General features: G+C 44.0%; 1 protein-coding gene across 5 annotated transcripts in view; it reads right to left on the bottom strand.

Annotated features, from left to right (window-relative positions):
* The window catches only part of Mrtfb (myocardin related transcription factor B), a 165,959-nt gene that overhangs the window by 114,083 nt on the left and 34,773 nt on the right, over nucleotides 1–17,103 (bottom strand). The window contains exon 1 of one of the 5 annotated variants that reach the window (XM_041676525.1): nucleotides 7,798–7,816. The exons of the other annotated variants lie outside the window; for them this stretch is intronic. The gene's annotated coding sequence lies outside the window, so the exon portion shown is untranslated. Of the gene's footprint in view, nucleotides 1–7,797; nucleotides 7,817–17,103 lie in introns of those variants that run through there. 5 annotated transcript variants of the gene reach the window in all.

Here is a 17,103-nt window from a genome sequence, read left to right as displayed (position 1 = left end):
AGTCACTGAAAATATCTGTAACAACAATGGCAATCCATCACCAGCAGACGGGCACACCTAGAGACGCTCAAAGACTCATACAGGACACAGAAAAGGCGCAGCAGGCAGAAACATCTTAGGAGCAAAGGCACCAAAGTGGAAAATATGCAAGTACAGAACTAAGACTGGTTTTACTTCTTAATTTCTTCACTATTAAGATCAATGCAAAAGTTATAGCACCTTGGCATGGGGTTTGCAGGTGAAATCCATGTGACAATTTTAGCGTAAAGGATGAAGGAGGCAAATGCAATAAGCGGTTTTACATTTCTATAGATTGTAAGTAAATTCTTTAAAAAGACTGACTGGGAGGTTAAGGCAGAATTCCAAAATAACTGTACACAACAATATAAATAATATTAGCTGAAATATTGATAGGGGAAATTAAATGATATTCTTAAAAACACCCAAATGAACTCCCAAAAGACAGGGAGGATGAGGAGAAGAAAGATGAGGCAAACACAAACAATAAAATAGTAGGCCTTACCCAATATTCTAACAATTATATTATGATTTAAGGGGCTAAATGCTTTAATCAAAAGAGAGGTTGACAATGTTAGAATTTTTTTAAAAAACCAAAAATATATGTTCAGAATTAACACTCTTAAAAAAGGAAAAGATATGGTTATGGTTGAGGTAAATGAACACTAAGAAAAAGCCAAGAAGATGGTGAAGACTACACACTCTATCACATAATGTTGTCTTCAAAGGTTCCAGTAGGTAGATAAATTTGCAGGCAAAATTACTTATTTTACTAAAAACCATTAAAATACAACTCAAAGATTTCAACACTGCATTTTCATTTTGGATTATTTATTTCTAGAAAATAAAATCTGTTCATGCCAAAATATTTCAAAGATACAATTATCATGATGCACTTAGAAGGACAAGATATACAAACCCTGAACATCAGTGGTACTGATCCAGAGGGTCCTTTAGACAGAGATTTTAAAATATTTTCAATGCAGTATCACCTGTTTTTAATACTGAAAGATCTTTTTATTTCTACTTATGCCTTGACACTGTACTCACCTGAAACTCCCACACACTTCCAAATTGAGAAAATTATAAGCTAAGTAAATCTTTACAAAATGTAGCAAAGGGAAAAGAATAGGTTTTCAAAAAATTAACTTAATATTCATGAACATTTTTGATAGGGCATGGAATGCATTCTGAAAATTTCAGAATGTCATAGTAAAGTCTACTTAAGCGCTTGACAATTCCTTTTGAAAATTAAATCCAACACCTATTATAAACAACACTCTGGTATCTAACACTGAGCCACTGTGGGATGGGAAAGAAAGGGCATTAGAACAGATTGTCTCACTGGGTCAGAACTGAGCCAGAGGGGACTATCACCCAGTCTGGAGTGGACAAAGAGTGACAGAACTGATCTGTCTGGAGCTGACAACATGGTGAGTGACTAGGGAGCTTATTCCTTACAAAATCTAGTAAGAGGAACATTCCAGACCTAGGCTGGAGTGGGCCTGAAGAAGCAATCTCCACGGGAGCAGGAGCAGATCAAGTCCAGGGACATTGGCGGACCAGGACTGAACCAGTGACCTGGGCCAGAGCAGACCTGAGACAGCAAACTCCACCAGAAAGGTAAAGGGGAGCTACTGTTGAGAGAGTGAGCCAGAGAGAGAGACTGCCGAGGGTCCGGACATGAATCTGGGACCTTGAACGCATTGGCACAGGAGACCACTCCCTAAATATAACCCCAGAAGCACAGGCAGTGACAGAAACAATTAATAAGCTTCTATAAAGCAAAGGACACAGTCAACAATATCTTACAATTCAGGATATGTAAACCAAATAAACCCTTTATTCCTCAAGTTGCTTTTGGTCCTGGCATTCATCACAGCAATAGAAACCCTAACTAAGACAACAGGTCTTCCAGGGTCTCATGAGACGCTCATCTTTGCAGGAGATGAGATAGCCTGTAAGCCAGCTGATTGCCCTGAGGCTGTCACACCATGAGGAAGTCACAAAGATATCATAAAAAGCAGTTTTGAGATGACATAGAGAGACAAGAGAAAAGTCTACACAAAAACTTGCAGGTAAATGCTCATAGCAGCATCACTCTGATTCACCAAGAATCACTAACAAACTTGTCAGGTAGCGAACGGTGCACAGTGTACGGTATGCAATGGGTTCTGCTCAGAACAAGAAAGGAAGCAATCTTGACACACGTGGAAAGGGACAAACTTGGAAATATAGCAAATGAAAGAAGCCAGTGGCCAAACAATGCACACTGCTCTGTTCATAGCAGCTCCCCAAGTCAGTCTACAGAGCAAATTAGATTGGTGGCTTCCTGGAATTGGGGTCCAGAAAGAGACTGACTGTATACAGATACAATGAGGGGGCTTTTGTTTTGTTGAAGATGATGTGAATTACACTGCAGTGATAGCCATAAAATTACATACAATTACAAAAACAATAAAATTTTATACCTTAAATGAGTGGATATTATTGTATGTAAATGATATGGCAGCATTTTTCACAACTAAGAAAAATTGCAACCCAATGCCTTTTAGCTCTAACCAGAACTATTAACTGGTGCTCAAATACAATAGAGTACCGAGAGAAATGAAGCACTGACACCTGTACCGCAGCTGAGTCTGCTTGCATCTCCATCAAAGAATCCATACTCAAAGGTCTGCCATGGGACCAGTGATGGTGACAGTCTACTACCAGGTGGACCAGGATGCATTTAATCCCAGCCTGGAAAACCTCCAGGTAGATAGCCACTAGTACCTTCAGAGCCACAGGGGGTAGTTAAAAGTGAGGGCAACAGGATGCTGACTTTGATAGGATAAAGAAAGAATAGCAGACATGTAATGTACAGCAGAGATTTAAATAAATCAATCCATGCCAATAATGTGAGCAATTAGTGTTATTATTCTGTCTGTCACATTTCTAGTTTCCAGAATCTATTATGTGAAATAACACAAAAGTATTGCAATCAGTTTTTAAAATTTTCAAACTACACAACAAACTGCATTTCTAGCTTGTCTTAAATTGTACTTCAAACTTCCAAATTGGGGGTGGGGGGAGTTTATTCCTACCAACTATTCTGACACGTATACACACAAAAAAATTCTAATGTATAATGACAATAGGGTTTTTAAATTTCCATAAAACAAGAGCACTACAGTCTGGTTCTACAATGAATACACTCATCTAGTTCAATTTTCATACAATATTTTTATTAAGTGTTTGAGAAAGTCACACAATATATTTTGGTCATATTTATCCCCCATTCCTTCCATATCTACCATCCTCTCCCAACATTGGGTCCTTTTTTATTTTTAATAACACACCAAGTCCAATATGCTGCCCCTGTACTTCTGTGTGGGGCCACCCACTGGAACACGGTCAATTCACCAAGAGCCTCCTAAAAGCCATCGACTTTCCATAGCTCCAGTTGGGGTAAAGTCCCCTGAGTCCACCCTACTCCATGCTGGAATGTTGACTGGCTTATTCTTGTGTGGGTCTTGTGTGGGCACAGCTGCTGAGTTCCTGGGTACAGCAGTCCTGCCATGTCCAGAAGAAACTTTCAACCCAGTTCTCCCTGGCCTCTGACTCTTGTAATCTTTCCACTCCCTCTTCTGAGACGGTCCATAAGCCGGGTAGAGGTGGGTAACACAGAGGTCTCATCTGGGGCTGACCAGATTACAGATACTTACTCTTTACACTTCAAGCAGCTGTGAGTTTCTGTGTTAGTCCACTGTGTGTTAGTCTACTGTGTGTAGAAAGCTCTGTAGTGAGGGAATCTACGGGCACAGCGGTACTGAGAGGGCAGCTTGAGTCTAGGTCTGTTCAGCATAGTGTACGCCAGCACACAACCTAATTCTAGAAATAACCGAAGCTGGAATGAGTTCCTTTTGCCTAATTTTTCCAACCTTTATGATGTAACAAGCAAGATGTCAAGATATTTGGCAATGTAACATTCTTATATGGCTAAACTAAGATTTTTGGTTTTTAAAGGAAAAGCAAATACAGTTTTTAGCAAGGTATCCCTCAAGATACTTTTAAAAACTAGTCTTGCAGTCTCCATACTCAAACTTTTCACCAAATTTTTATTTCAACCAGCATAGTAAGCCTCTTCCCATGAACTTACTCCTCATCATACTGTCCGCATTGTCCTATGTAAGATGCCAGGGGTGGAATTCAGTCCCTGAGAGCAGGCATTTAGAGGAGACAGCCTGGATTTCTATGTTAATGAGTCCTCTGTTTTCAAGCAGCATTGTTTTGTTTCCTATAAATATGCCAGAGAAAGATATTTTCACTTGAAAATTTAAAACCTTAAATCATGACTTGGAAATGACCTCAGTATATTATGAACTTCTGATGTGTGGAACCCACTCCCCAAGGACAAGAGGCTGCTATGGCAGCCAAGTGTACTGAGCAATTTATTAATTTATGATTTTAAAAGGAAAACAGTCTTTATCAGAAGACTGGCAACAGGACATTTTTGGAAAAATTACAGAGGATAGTGTAAAAATTACTAACTGGTTATTAAAACTGAGGCATTCGCTGGCTAGAGAATAATTCTGCCAGCTAGCCGTCAGCACTCCCAGAGCTGTGCTCTACACTCAGAGCATCTCCTATCTGCCCTTGCCTGGCATGACTGCTCTCTTAGCCAGGCTGGATGACCACTGGACCACGAGTCAGAATTCCATTTCCTTTTCAATGCAGAAGGAATCTGGAGCAGGATTGGTTCGGTCTCAATGGAACTACCAACGAAGCAGACTCTTCCCAAAGGAGAAGCAGCAGTATGCCTGACTCTGCCTTCACATCCACCTCAACATCAGGGCCACAAGCAAGACTAAGGCAGCTACGTGGGGCCACAAGCAAGCACTTACAGCAGTGTGGCACTTGAGCGTCTCCCTTGCACACTGGACTGCAGTCAGACACCAGGGAAGCTGGCCAGCAGCAACACAGTCCTCAAATGCAGGCAAACATTCTGACGTTTTCTTACTTACAGCTACATGAAAATCCTCTAACAGACATCAAATATAAATGTAAAGACAGAGTCCCAGTTTTGAACAAACTGCAAGGCACTCAACATATGGGCAAAACATAAAGCAGGAAAACATGCTACTTAAAAATATTAATAGAGAAAAACTGAAACAGCCAGACGGTTAAAAACAAATGTTGGTGCACTTATTACTCTGAAATCACATCATAATTGACCAAAAGGAGACAGACAAATCCTTTGGTACTTTAAAAATGGCCTTGATGCATAACTAAGGAAAATAATTAGTTTATCAACAGAGTAGACTATGTGTATACATAACACAACCATGGAGGAAGCAAGAGAAAGACAAGGGCAGGTAGGGAGTGTGTGCACAGTAGGCTGCATGCCCAAGAAACAAAAGGTGCAGCAAGGGAAGGGGGAGGCACAGAAGCCACACGCTGAGCAGACTTGGGAGTGAGCAAGAGCTGAGCTCTTTGCAGGGGGTCTTAGTTGTTGCTCATCCTCATGTCCACTCTAATATTATTATAATTATAATAATTATTATTATTGTTAATTATATTGCTATTTAGCCCTGGCTGACCTGGAACTCACTTGTAGACCAGTCTAACTTTGAACTCACAGAGATCCTTTTGCCACTGGAGTGCTGGGGTTACAGACATGTGCCACTACACCCAGCTAAGACTATAAGTTACAGTGGCATAAAAGATAAACAAGTTCCACTACTGTGGTGTCATATCCCAAGTGCTGGTGGATGCAGCAGACCTCCTAGGCAGAGGCTGCGCATGAGCAGGGCTGTTCTACACCATCAGGCATTGCTGGGCCTTTAGTGACTGCAATACTTCTGTAGTCTGCACAGCAAATGAAGACATTTCCACTTTGAAAAGAAAACAGACTTTGCACTTTCTCTTCCCATTTGGTGTGTCTTTTACTACTTCTTTTCCAAACACTGCACAAGCAACAGGGGCTCCGGATAGCCTGAATATCCTCTACAGAGGCCAGTCTTCTCCAAGGTGATTCTCACTAATGTGGTCCCACTTGTCCAGAGTCCAGAACAGACAGCCACGTCTGGAACATGGCGATGTACTGACACCCAAAGAAGTCATGTTCCCCATGCTCAGCAGAAGCAGGGTGGCTGACAGATACCTCTGTAGTTTAAACAAACATAATAAGCTGAAGCATTTCTTCAAAAGAACAATGAATTTAAATACAGCGTTCTTTTTCTGATTTAATTCAGTACAAAGTAAGGAGAAAAAAACAGACCTTACGTTAAATTTTTTTAAAAAGAAGGGGGGGGGGACAGGCAGGAGAGCCCTATGAGCTGAGAAGGAAAATGGCAAGAACAAGAGGCCGCCTCCAAATGAAGATGGTGCTTCCCAATAATCCTCATGAAGGCAGGCTTTGGGCTTTCTGATGGAGTACAAGCTAGAGCACTGGGTAAGGCTTTTTAGGAGGATCAGTTTAAAAAGGAGTCAGCTGAAAGTTCCCAAGAGACAGTAGGTACAAGCTGGAAATGGGGACAAGGAGGGACAAAGTGTAGATCTGAGACTCTCAGCCCCAAGGCTGCAGCTAAAAGGTCACAGCCTCAGTCCTGACAGCTACACCCACCAGCACCCAGTGACGCCTTGGCTGTCACAGAGCGGCCTAATCTATGTCCTCAGAGCCTCTAGTTGTCCTAGGGCACCCACTGGTTTCTCCACCCTAGATTCTAATCCCATCACAGCAAGGCCTCCCATAATATACAAACACACGAAGCCTTGTAACGGCAAGTGCAGAAGGTACCAAGAGTGTACGATAGCCAAGGAAGGAGAGGTCATGCATGGTGAGCAATTCAAACAAATGACAGTGGCATTAGCCATCGGTGGGGGAAAGATGGACTGTGCAACAGTGGCACTGGCTCGTGTCCCTAGTATATTTTCATGGACACTTATTCCCTATCACATGTCATACACAAAAAGAAAGCACAGACTAACATTAAAATGTAGGACAAACTTCTGGGGTAAAAATTCTTAGAGTATGGAGCTATTAAACTTACGCCAAAAGCCTTGCCATGAGTGTACAGGTGACAAACACAATTACAGACTGCAATTGCCACATGGCAGATAAGACCCCAGAGGGAACACACCTGAATACAGGAAACATCAATACATCTACAATACAGAGAAATCTAAAATGTGTCTGAAAAAAAATCCATCAACAAAGAAGAAAAACCCAAGTCATAAAAGAAGAAACAGAGATAGTCAAATAAACAAAAGATATAATAATGCTCAAATTTGGTAGAAATTAAGGGAATGTACTTTTCCAAGGTAAAATTCAAAAGCCTGATAAGACCAGGCCTGGCAAGAAACTCCAAGGGATAGGGGGAGACATCTTAGTAGAATGACTTCCGTTTGACCCAATACCCGCCGATGAAGTTGGGTATGATATGGACACTTAGGGTCCTACACCCGAGAACCTAGAACAAGAGGGTCCCCAATCACTGGCTAGCCAGTTTTGCCTAATTGGGGACCTGCGGGTCACTGTGACTACTGACAGAAAAGAAGGTAGAAAGCACCTGAAAACAGGCTGACCTGTGGCCTCCACACACATGTGTACACGTGTAACCCCATATGCATCTGCACACACAGGCACACTCACTCACTCCCACTTGTAGTTACAAACCATGGAAGTGGGGGAAGGGATGAAGCAGTGGTGGGTACCTGCCTAGCATACATATGGCCCTGCACTGCATCTCCAGCATCACAAACAACAGCAAAGAATTAAAAGCCATAAACCCATACCTCAATGTTCAGAACATTACTGTCCAATAAGCGAAGTGCAGAAACAAACTGTGATATTGTCCTAGAACAGCAAAAACACAAGCACAAGTACACACAGTGCACACCACACTTATAAGATCAATATCTCTAAGCTGAAGAGGCTGCAGCCTATAGGCATACATGTAGTTTCAGTGCACAGCAAACTCCATGAGGATGTGAGGGGCACATTGTATGTCTTTTATTTCATTTTACGTCATATCTTTAGCTCTCAATGTAAGGCAAAGGGGGCAAAGGGTTAATTTTTTTCTCTAAATTTTCCTGTATTCCCATTTTTAAAGTATCAGGTACCTTTTATTTTGAACAAAGAGAAAGAGAAGAAAGCAGCTGAAGTCACCAGTGTGGTCTCCGGCACACCATGCTTTGTCAGTTAGTCTATGAGCATGACTCTAAACATTCTGAATAGGTTGCTTGACATCAAGCCTGTGGAGAAATCTATTTTTCTTCTTTCTATCGTCTGTGCACTCCAGTTTTATAAACTCACCCAGGTGCCATAATCAAGAATATTTTCATACCTTTCACCCAGACCAATACTATACTTTTGCCCCTTTAGTGAACAATCTGACATTGCTGCTTACACTGTCTTTTGGAAGACTCTGCTTCAGAATCCCCATTTTTATAATTATATGCTGGAGCCAACAGCTAGAAAAACAACAAACATAGTCTCAGGCAGTTAAAACATTAAATAAATAATTTTTAAAACTATAAAACTAAGATTGAAAGGAATGCTACTCAATATTTGCATACTGTTTTAACCAATGTTTCCAGGTTGATTCTAAGGTCTTTTCCAATAAACCACAAGGTGCTGTACCCACTGACTGACTTTATGGTGAGAGGATTCCTTGTCAGATGTCCAACAGGCAAAAGGATGTCGGTGGTAGCTCACCTCAACCCTTAAAAATGACAGTGTCAGGAGAGTCAGCCCCTCTACCCACCTGCCTGTTGGACGCATGACAATCTGCATCAAGAGACTGGTGCGTGTTAAGGTAGAAACATAACGAGCACCACAGAGTGTCGATTCCAGATCAGTGGTCTCAGCTGGAGAGGACTGTCCTTGTTTCCAGGGACATTTGTTCTTGTCACCATTGGGAAGATGGTCACTAGAGTCTAGTAGAGGAGACCCAGGGTGCAGTTGAGCACTCTGCAGCGATGCTCACCATAAGGGCTGTCTACAACACACCCGCAGCTACAGGTGGCAACAGCATCAATGTGCAAAAGTCTGGGGCTTGATGCTGAGAGTCATGCCTGCTGACTAACAAGGAGAACATGTCAGAGACCAAGTGTCTGGGCCCAACAGGCCAAGTGCCAGTGGCCTAAGAAAGTGGCCAACACCAGGTGAGGAGATGAAAGTATTCAAAATGTCAATGCTAGATGCTGGCTCCAAAGAAGTAAACTTTAAACATGTCACAAAGCAGCAAAGGTATATGCTCTTTTACAAATACAAAGGTGGAATGCTGGATCCAGAGCTGGGGCGAGAAATGTTTCTCTGGGAGAGAATTTTACTCCCAGAGGGTAAAGACATATAACTTTCTTCATATTTCCAGGTGAACAAAGGGACGGGGGTCTGTGGCTGATTAAAGGAATGTTCCAGATGGAAAGCAGAGCCAACAGGCTAGGAGGACTAGGGAATATAACAACAGGGGAGCTGCTACCACTGGATGGTGACAGCTCAAAAAAGGTGCTCATCTTCAAGGCAGAAAGAGGCTGCTCAGAGGATGGGGATGGAGAACTGAGCTGACCAAGAAAAACCAATGAGGATGATGGATTAAAGGAGTGGTTAAGTCGAGGTTGTGTGGCTGGGGACGTGAAGATGCAGGTCTTTGTCCTCACAGATAAGCACGAGGAGAACTTAGAATGTTAATTAAGCACACAGGGTTGTTCCTTCAAGGGAAGGGATGCAGGACCCGGAGCAGAGCTGCTTTTCAGCCTGGTGATCCTGTGCTATTGTGTGGCTAGAGAACATTCCAGCAACAGCACTGGCCACTCCCCCAGTGTAAACTTGTTTTTCTCAGTCAATCTACAGAAGCTACCTTTACAGACTTTAAAAAGTTTCAACATAGTCACGTCTAATCTGTATCTTGCTTACTTAGTTCTTCGAGATTTATATATGCTTTGTTATGAAAGTGAGTTTGAGTTCATTATCACCACAATCGTTTTCACCAAACTGTGCTATCCTTAAATATGTCTAAAACAAACTACTTGGGGTCAGAACTTGGAGTTTGAATCAACACAGGCTACTGAATCATGCTAAACCGAGCAACCTTCTTGCCCCTCAAGGCTCATCACTCTTCTGGCCATGAAGGTCAGAGATCCCACAGGAGGAGGCCCTTGATAAACAATGCTGAGGCAGGACAATCCACCTCCAGTGGGCAGGCTTACATAAACGGCGATTCTAAGCCCCAAACTGCAAAACCTACATGCTTTTTTTTCAATTCATCTGGTGCCCAACTTACCAGAACCATTTGGCAGCAGAATATGAACCCTACTGAATGCTTAGTGCTGCTATGGGTACTGCTCCAGATTTACTGCTCCAGATCTACTTAGAACTTAATACAGTAGTGAGGAGGGTAGTTCACATCTGTAATCCCAGACTCTGGAGGCTGAGGCAGGAGGGCAAAAAGGTCAAGACCAGAATCAACTACATGGTAGCAACTAATTTTAAAAGAAAAATCAAAATTAAAACAATCTGGGAGAACCATATTAAGCAAATCAGACTAACAGACATGTGCTGCATGTTCTCTCTCACGTCGAATCTAGAAAAGACAGTAGAAAAGCTGGACAGTGGTGGTGCACACCTTTAATTTCAGCACTTAGGAGGCAGAGGCAGGCAGATTTGAGTTCAAGGCCAGTCTGGTCTACAGAGCCAGGACAGCCAGGGCTACACAGAGAAATGCAGCCTCAATGCCCACCCCATCCCTCACCCCCCCCAAAAACCATGAAACTAGAAGGGAAACTACTTAGAAAGGGAGGGACAATAGCAGGGCAGGAGAGTCAAGAGAGCAGTAAACGGTAAGATCAAGTCCTTTATGGACATCATCGGGTGCAAGATTCAATAAAAGAGATCGTGGAGCTACACAAGAATGAATGTTGTTAAATTAATTAAACTGAACAAAGAGGAGAATGGATGATTTGTGCACTCATCCCTGGCTGCACAAGCACCGTAACCCCACAGCGCATGTGTGCTCATCCCTGGCTGCACAAGCACCGTAACCCCACAGCGCATGAGCACTCATCCCTGGCTGCACAAGCACCGTAACCCCACAGCGCATGAGCACTCATCCCTGGCTGCACAAGCACCGTAACCCCACAGCGCATGTGCTGTGCACTCATCCCTGGCTGCACAAGCACTGTAACCCCACAGCGCATGTGCTGTGCACTCATCCCTGGCTGCACAAACACCGTAACCCCACAGCGCATGTGCACTCATCCCTGGCTGCACAAGCACCGTAACCCCACAGCGCATGTGCACTCATCCCTGGCTGCACAAGCACCGTAACCCCACAGCGCATGTGCTGTGCACTCATCACTGCTGCACAAGCACCGTAACCCCACAGCGCATGTGCGCTCATCCCTGGCTGCACAAGCACCGTAACCCCACAGCGCATGAGCACTCATCCCTGGCTGCACAAGCACCGTAACCCCACAGCGCATGTGCTGTGCACTCATCCCTGGCTGCACAAGCACTGTAACCCCACAGCGCATGTGCTGTGCACTCATCCCTGGCTGCACAAACACCGTAACCCCACAGCGCATGTGCACTTATCCCTGGCTGCACAAGCACCGTAACCCCACAGCGCATGTGCTGTGCACTCATCACTGCTGCACAAGCACCGTAACCCCACAGCGCATGTGCTGTGCACTCATCACTGCTGCACAAGCACTGTAACCCCACAGCGCATGTGCGCTCATCCCTGGCTGCACAAGCACTGTAACCCCACAGCGCAAGTGCTGTGCACGCATCCCTGGCTGCACAAAGTAATTCAGTATTGGGAGCTCCCGTCAGTGGGCTAAGTCTGGATGCAGCTGTTGCCTAGAAGATGAAGGAAATGTACAGTCACTCTCCAAAGCAGCACAGCACTCACCAGACTGCTGGGAGCAGTGAAACCAGTCCTTTCTGTTCTTGTGTTAAATGTGCTGCAGTGACAGTGGCTATGGCCACGGATGGAAGATGCAGGACTCTATCACTCTTTCATTCAGAGGTATCTGGGAGGAGCTTTCTAACTCCTTTTTTTTTTTTTTATCCTAGGTGCTGAAGGCACAGCACGACAATCAAGACGGTCGCTTGGAGGCTACAGATGCTGGAGACACATAGCCATGTTGTCTATGATGAGAGAAGCTCATAGTGAGTTGTGGTGAGAAGCCAAGGACGACACCCAGCATCCATGGAAGGAGGGACTTTACATAAAACCTGCCTGAGAAGGTGAAGCTGAGAGCCAAAAATATAACTAGACCTCCTCAGCCCAGGGAACACAAAAAAGAGGAAGAAACCAGACCCAAGCAAAGCAGAAGAGGGAAAAGTAGTTACAGAAAGCTGAGGATGGGAATGAGGCACAGAGGCCACAGCCACAGTGGGACAAGGTCACAAGTGCTGGCAGGAGAGGCCTGCCATCCAGAGGAAATCCTGTTTGAAACGGGTTTCTACTTCTGAGGTTCAGGAAGATGCCTCCCTCCTAAAACAAAGCACGAACAGGAACTTGAACACGAAAGGCTGAAATCTTTTTTGCTATGGGTGAGCCCTCCTGGGTCCCAAAGCAGGAGGGCAGCTGTATGGTGAAGCATCAAGAAAGCCAGAGTCTGAGCAGAGTGAGGTCATGGCAATGCACAGCCGACACTGAAGGCAGGGAGGTCTGCTGGGCACTTTGGGACCATAAATTTACCAGAAGCATAATCTGAGTTATTCAGATGTCAACAGGAAGATTCTGGCAGTATTCAAGTTTCCAACCACAACCCTAGCAGCATAAATGGTACTCTATTTTGAACCTGTGACAGTTTGAAAAGCAAACGCTGGTACTCTGTCCCAAAGACCCAAAGGAACTAGCCAGTCATACCAACTACTGTACTGACACACTCTTGGCCTCCCCTGTGAGAGCAACCGACCGAAAAACTAGCTTTATCACATTTTACTTCTATACTGTAATATTTCTTATTCTTAAAAACAAAAGAGTCAGAGGAGCTCACAGGGAACTAAACACACCGGGGGGTGGGGGTGGGGGCAGATTCTTTTTTGGGGGTGATGCCTCACAGCCACTTTTCTGTGAAACCATCACCACCCTCCATTCTTGTCAATAGTTGGTAACTTGACCCCTCCTAAATTACCCAGCATTCCTGTTTTGCCATCATGCCAGGAAGTGGAATTCGTAATCACCCGACCCACAGCTGACTTCCTCAACAACAGGAACCATTCTGTTTTCTGCACTTCAATCTCCCTTAGTAACAACCCACCCATACCTCTTCCACCCTCAAATCCATCCTTCCCTCTGACTGTTTGCTAGCCTTCCCCCCAGTTCCTCCCTTCACTTATTTGGTTATGTACACTCTGCACTTAACTAAAGTTTGTAAACGTCTGTGATCTGCCAAGTTCTATAATGGGTGCAGAGAAAATGCACCACTAAAAATAGAGACATCTCTGCCCTCCTGTACCATATCAATCAGCAATTCAATAAAGTGTATGCTGTCAAACAGTGATCTTCAGGAAAAAACGGGGAGTAAGAGTGTTTAGTGAATGAGATGGGCTCCCTTTTGCCTGAAGGAGCCCTGGAGAGATTCGAATGTGGTGGGGAGCAAACTATACACATGGAGAAACAGTCCATGCAAGTCCTGGAGGCAGGGACACTCTGCTGCAGTCCAGGCAATGAAGCAGCCTAGAGCAGTAGCCATGAGGGAGTCAACTCCACCAGTCCAAGGGAGATGAGAATGGAGACACTGGACTTCTTCTGCCACACCACTGCTGAGACTAGGCTGCCAGTAGTGTAAGAGCAGGCTCGGAGTCCTGGTGTTAACCTTGAAGATATCGCTGGCCTTGCGGTGCTTCTAAGTAGTGGCCATTTGCCTTTCACAAACCTCAGCCCAGTTTACTAGCCCAGCTCACCATCATTTCCAAAACACTATTCTGCCTCACACCCATCACCTTACCGCCCCCCCCCCCCCATGTAGCTACTCTCCGCAAGATTGCCTCCCTCTCTCAGTTACTCAGTGCAAGATAAGTCCCTCAGCAAAATCACACTTTTTACCTACCCTGGCTTGCCTGAACTCCTTTTTTCCAAGTTTAAGTCTCAAATCCTCCAACCTCCTGGACTCCCATATCGCAGATCCCACTACCTTTCTACCTTCTGGTTTATGGTCACTCAAATGTTGTAGATTCTTTGTGCCTGCCCAGCAGAACCTCAGCACATATTGAACCACATTCGACCCTGCCCCATACCCATCCCTGAGTAGGAAAAACCTAGCAGAGCAGAAAGACACAAGTCAGTGGAGCCTTGAAGAGGTAAGAGGTAAGAGGAAGGCAGCCATGTACCAGGAGAGCCTTGGACAGCAGCTGAGAATATACAGCCCAGCATTGACATTCCCAGCTGGTGGTTACCCTCTAGAAAGGCTGCATTGACTCAAAACCCTGCATGGTTAGTCTCTATCTCCCTGCTCCTACCCCGGTTCTTTGCTTCTAAGGTGCCTCTTCCTCCATCCCTGCCTTCTGCGGGGCTCTACTCAGTTATCCTAAAGCCACTCTTGCTTCATGATTATTTTAAGGTTTCACGGAGAGATACTTTTTAAAAACAAATAAAAAAAGTTGGGCTTGGGAGATGTCTCAGTAGCTAATGTGCTTGCTATGCAAGCATGAGAACCTGAATTCAGATTCCCAGCATCCATACAAAAGTCAGGCATGTTGGCACACCTCTGTAACCCATGGGGGTAGAGGCAGACCCCAGGAGCTCACTGGACAACCAGCCAGCCTAGTTGGGAAAATGGGAAAGCCCATTTTCAATTTCAAAAAATGTACTGGAGAATGACAGATTAAGACCCCTGAAATCAGCTTCTGGCCTACACACACACACACACACACACACACACACCAACCAACCACATAAAGAATGAAACTGTTCAGGAAGTAGAAAAACACAATGTTTATGGTAACTGAGATGACACTGAGTATGCACAGGGACAGTGAATAAAGTAGGATGGATGCTGCAGGACAAACTCACAGAAGATCTTAAAAGCCAGAGCAGAGTGATGAATTTTGAATGCGGAAATGCTCAAGATGGGATCAGTCTAAGACCAAGAGTCTAGAACTGGAGGGGATGGAAGAGCAGAGGACAGAGAATCGGGTGGGAAGGGACAGGAGATGCACAATGCTGATGGGACATGCTAGAGGAAAGGCGGGTGTATAACGTAAGCATCTTGAAAGGCACAATAGCTGGTGAGATGCAGGATAGTGAGAAGGGAAGCAGGGAGAAACATTTGCAAGAGGAAAATCCAGCAAGCCTGGTGACTAGCAGCACTGATGGAGGAGTCGCATGCCTATATGCCAACTACACAAGGTGAGGGCACAATGCTTCATGTGACCCTAAGTCATAGCACTCATAAGGCTCAAGTTGCAGGTTTCAGCTCCCTTGAGTATAAACAGAGCAACAGAGGCCCAGAGAAGATTTGTCATCTTCATAAAAGTAGCTGTGACAGAGTGGAACAAAACCCACCATCTCTTGATGCCTTCTGAACTTACGGCTGCCTCTTCCAGAACCCAACTATCTCAGACAAGGGCATGTGCGAGGTGCCACAGGCCCCAGCAAACTGGCCACACCAGAACAGCTACTGAGAGTAACAGCTGGCTGAGTCAACTTCACAGTGCTGAGTATTTTATAGCAAAATTGCCAAGCACTATTTGTTGTTTGTCTTCTTGCTAATCTAAAGAATCATGGTAAAGACATTTAAAGAAAAAAAACTGTAAAACATCTGAATCCTTCTGAGCAACTCGACAGCTCTGTGTTTCTATGAACAATTTTTCAAGGTGCCAGCCCCACAGTTGAACGCACCCACTGTGGACCTAAGATTTAACCATGGGTGTGTTCCCACCTTTCCTTACTTCCTCATAAAATTCACGCTGACATTTGATGTTCTGTCCACATATGCATGAAGCACCTCAAAACCCTAACCTGAATGCACTTGTTTGCTTAGTGACTTGAAGAAGGTCTCTCTCTCTCTCTCTCTCTGCGACTGAATGGCAGGTGCTACTCAGTTTGTTTTTATTCACATAAACAGTGTCCTTGGATTTATGAACAAGGAAAAGCATTCGGTTTAGAGTTTGGACAGGAAGGAACCATGAACCTGTGTCCTCTAGAACATGCTGTTTTTTCAGCTTCCTGGATTAAAGAATCCTGTGTTTTTAAAGGGAATACTAAGAAACAATGAGGATAGACATGTAATCCGTTAGCGGGGTTACAAGCCCTTTTAAACAGCAATTTCTTCTAATGACTGTGATATTTGAATCAAACTTAGAATAGAAAGAGAAACTATAAACCAGAAATGTAGTACAGAACTTTAAACGGACTGCACAATTTTTAGATTGACTAGGTAGAGGGGAGCTCACATTTTCTTTCTGGAAACAAGACATTAATACTTTTGCCTTTAAGTGTCCCAAATACTGAGGCATTACTCTTGATAGGGCAGATAACAGCAAGGCTTTCTTTGTTGGCATAGTTGTTGCTACCGTCATGAAACTGTTTTCATCAAAACAAAAAAACATGGACTACACTCACTGTTCAACACAGCTTTTCAGATTTTAACTCTAGTAACATAAATTGTTTCTTTTTTTAAAAAAATATAATATTTAAAAATAAAGATAAAACACATACCCAGGATCTTAAATCTGAGTAGAAAAGGAGATAACATCCTTGAGGTCCAGGATTTAAATTCCTCTTACAAGTCTTACACAGAGTGAGCAGGTTACCGAGCAGCCAGCTCCCACAGCTTCACTACAGCTATCAGGTGCAGCGCAAGGAAGGCTGCTGGCCTGTCACTAGGGCTATTAGTCTGTGTGCTTCAGGATGTCACTACCACACACTTGGAAATCCTGCCAGGATTATAAACTAAACTAACGATGACAAAATCCAACCGTCAGCTCTCACAGCTGTCTGTCCTAAACACTATAGGTTTATCTCTAATCATCTCTAAAATACCTCAAAACCTGAATGTAACAGGGAATGATCAGCACTAACCCTAGTTAGGAAAAAGCAATATGCAAACAAAACTATCAGTTATTCAGTCTCCTGATGCTGTTCA

Source organism: Microtus oregoni, unplaced genomic scaffold (assembly GCF_018167655.1).
Source record: "Microtus oregoni isolate MIOR12 unplaced genomic scaffold, Mior012 000027F_ref0000203, whole genome shotgun sequence".
Lineage (NCBI taxonomy): Eukaryota > Metazoa > Chordata > Mammalia > Rodentia > Cricetidae > Microtus > Microtus oregoni.
This window is presented reverse-complemented; position numbering and strand designations above follow the sequence as displayed.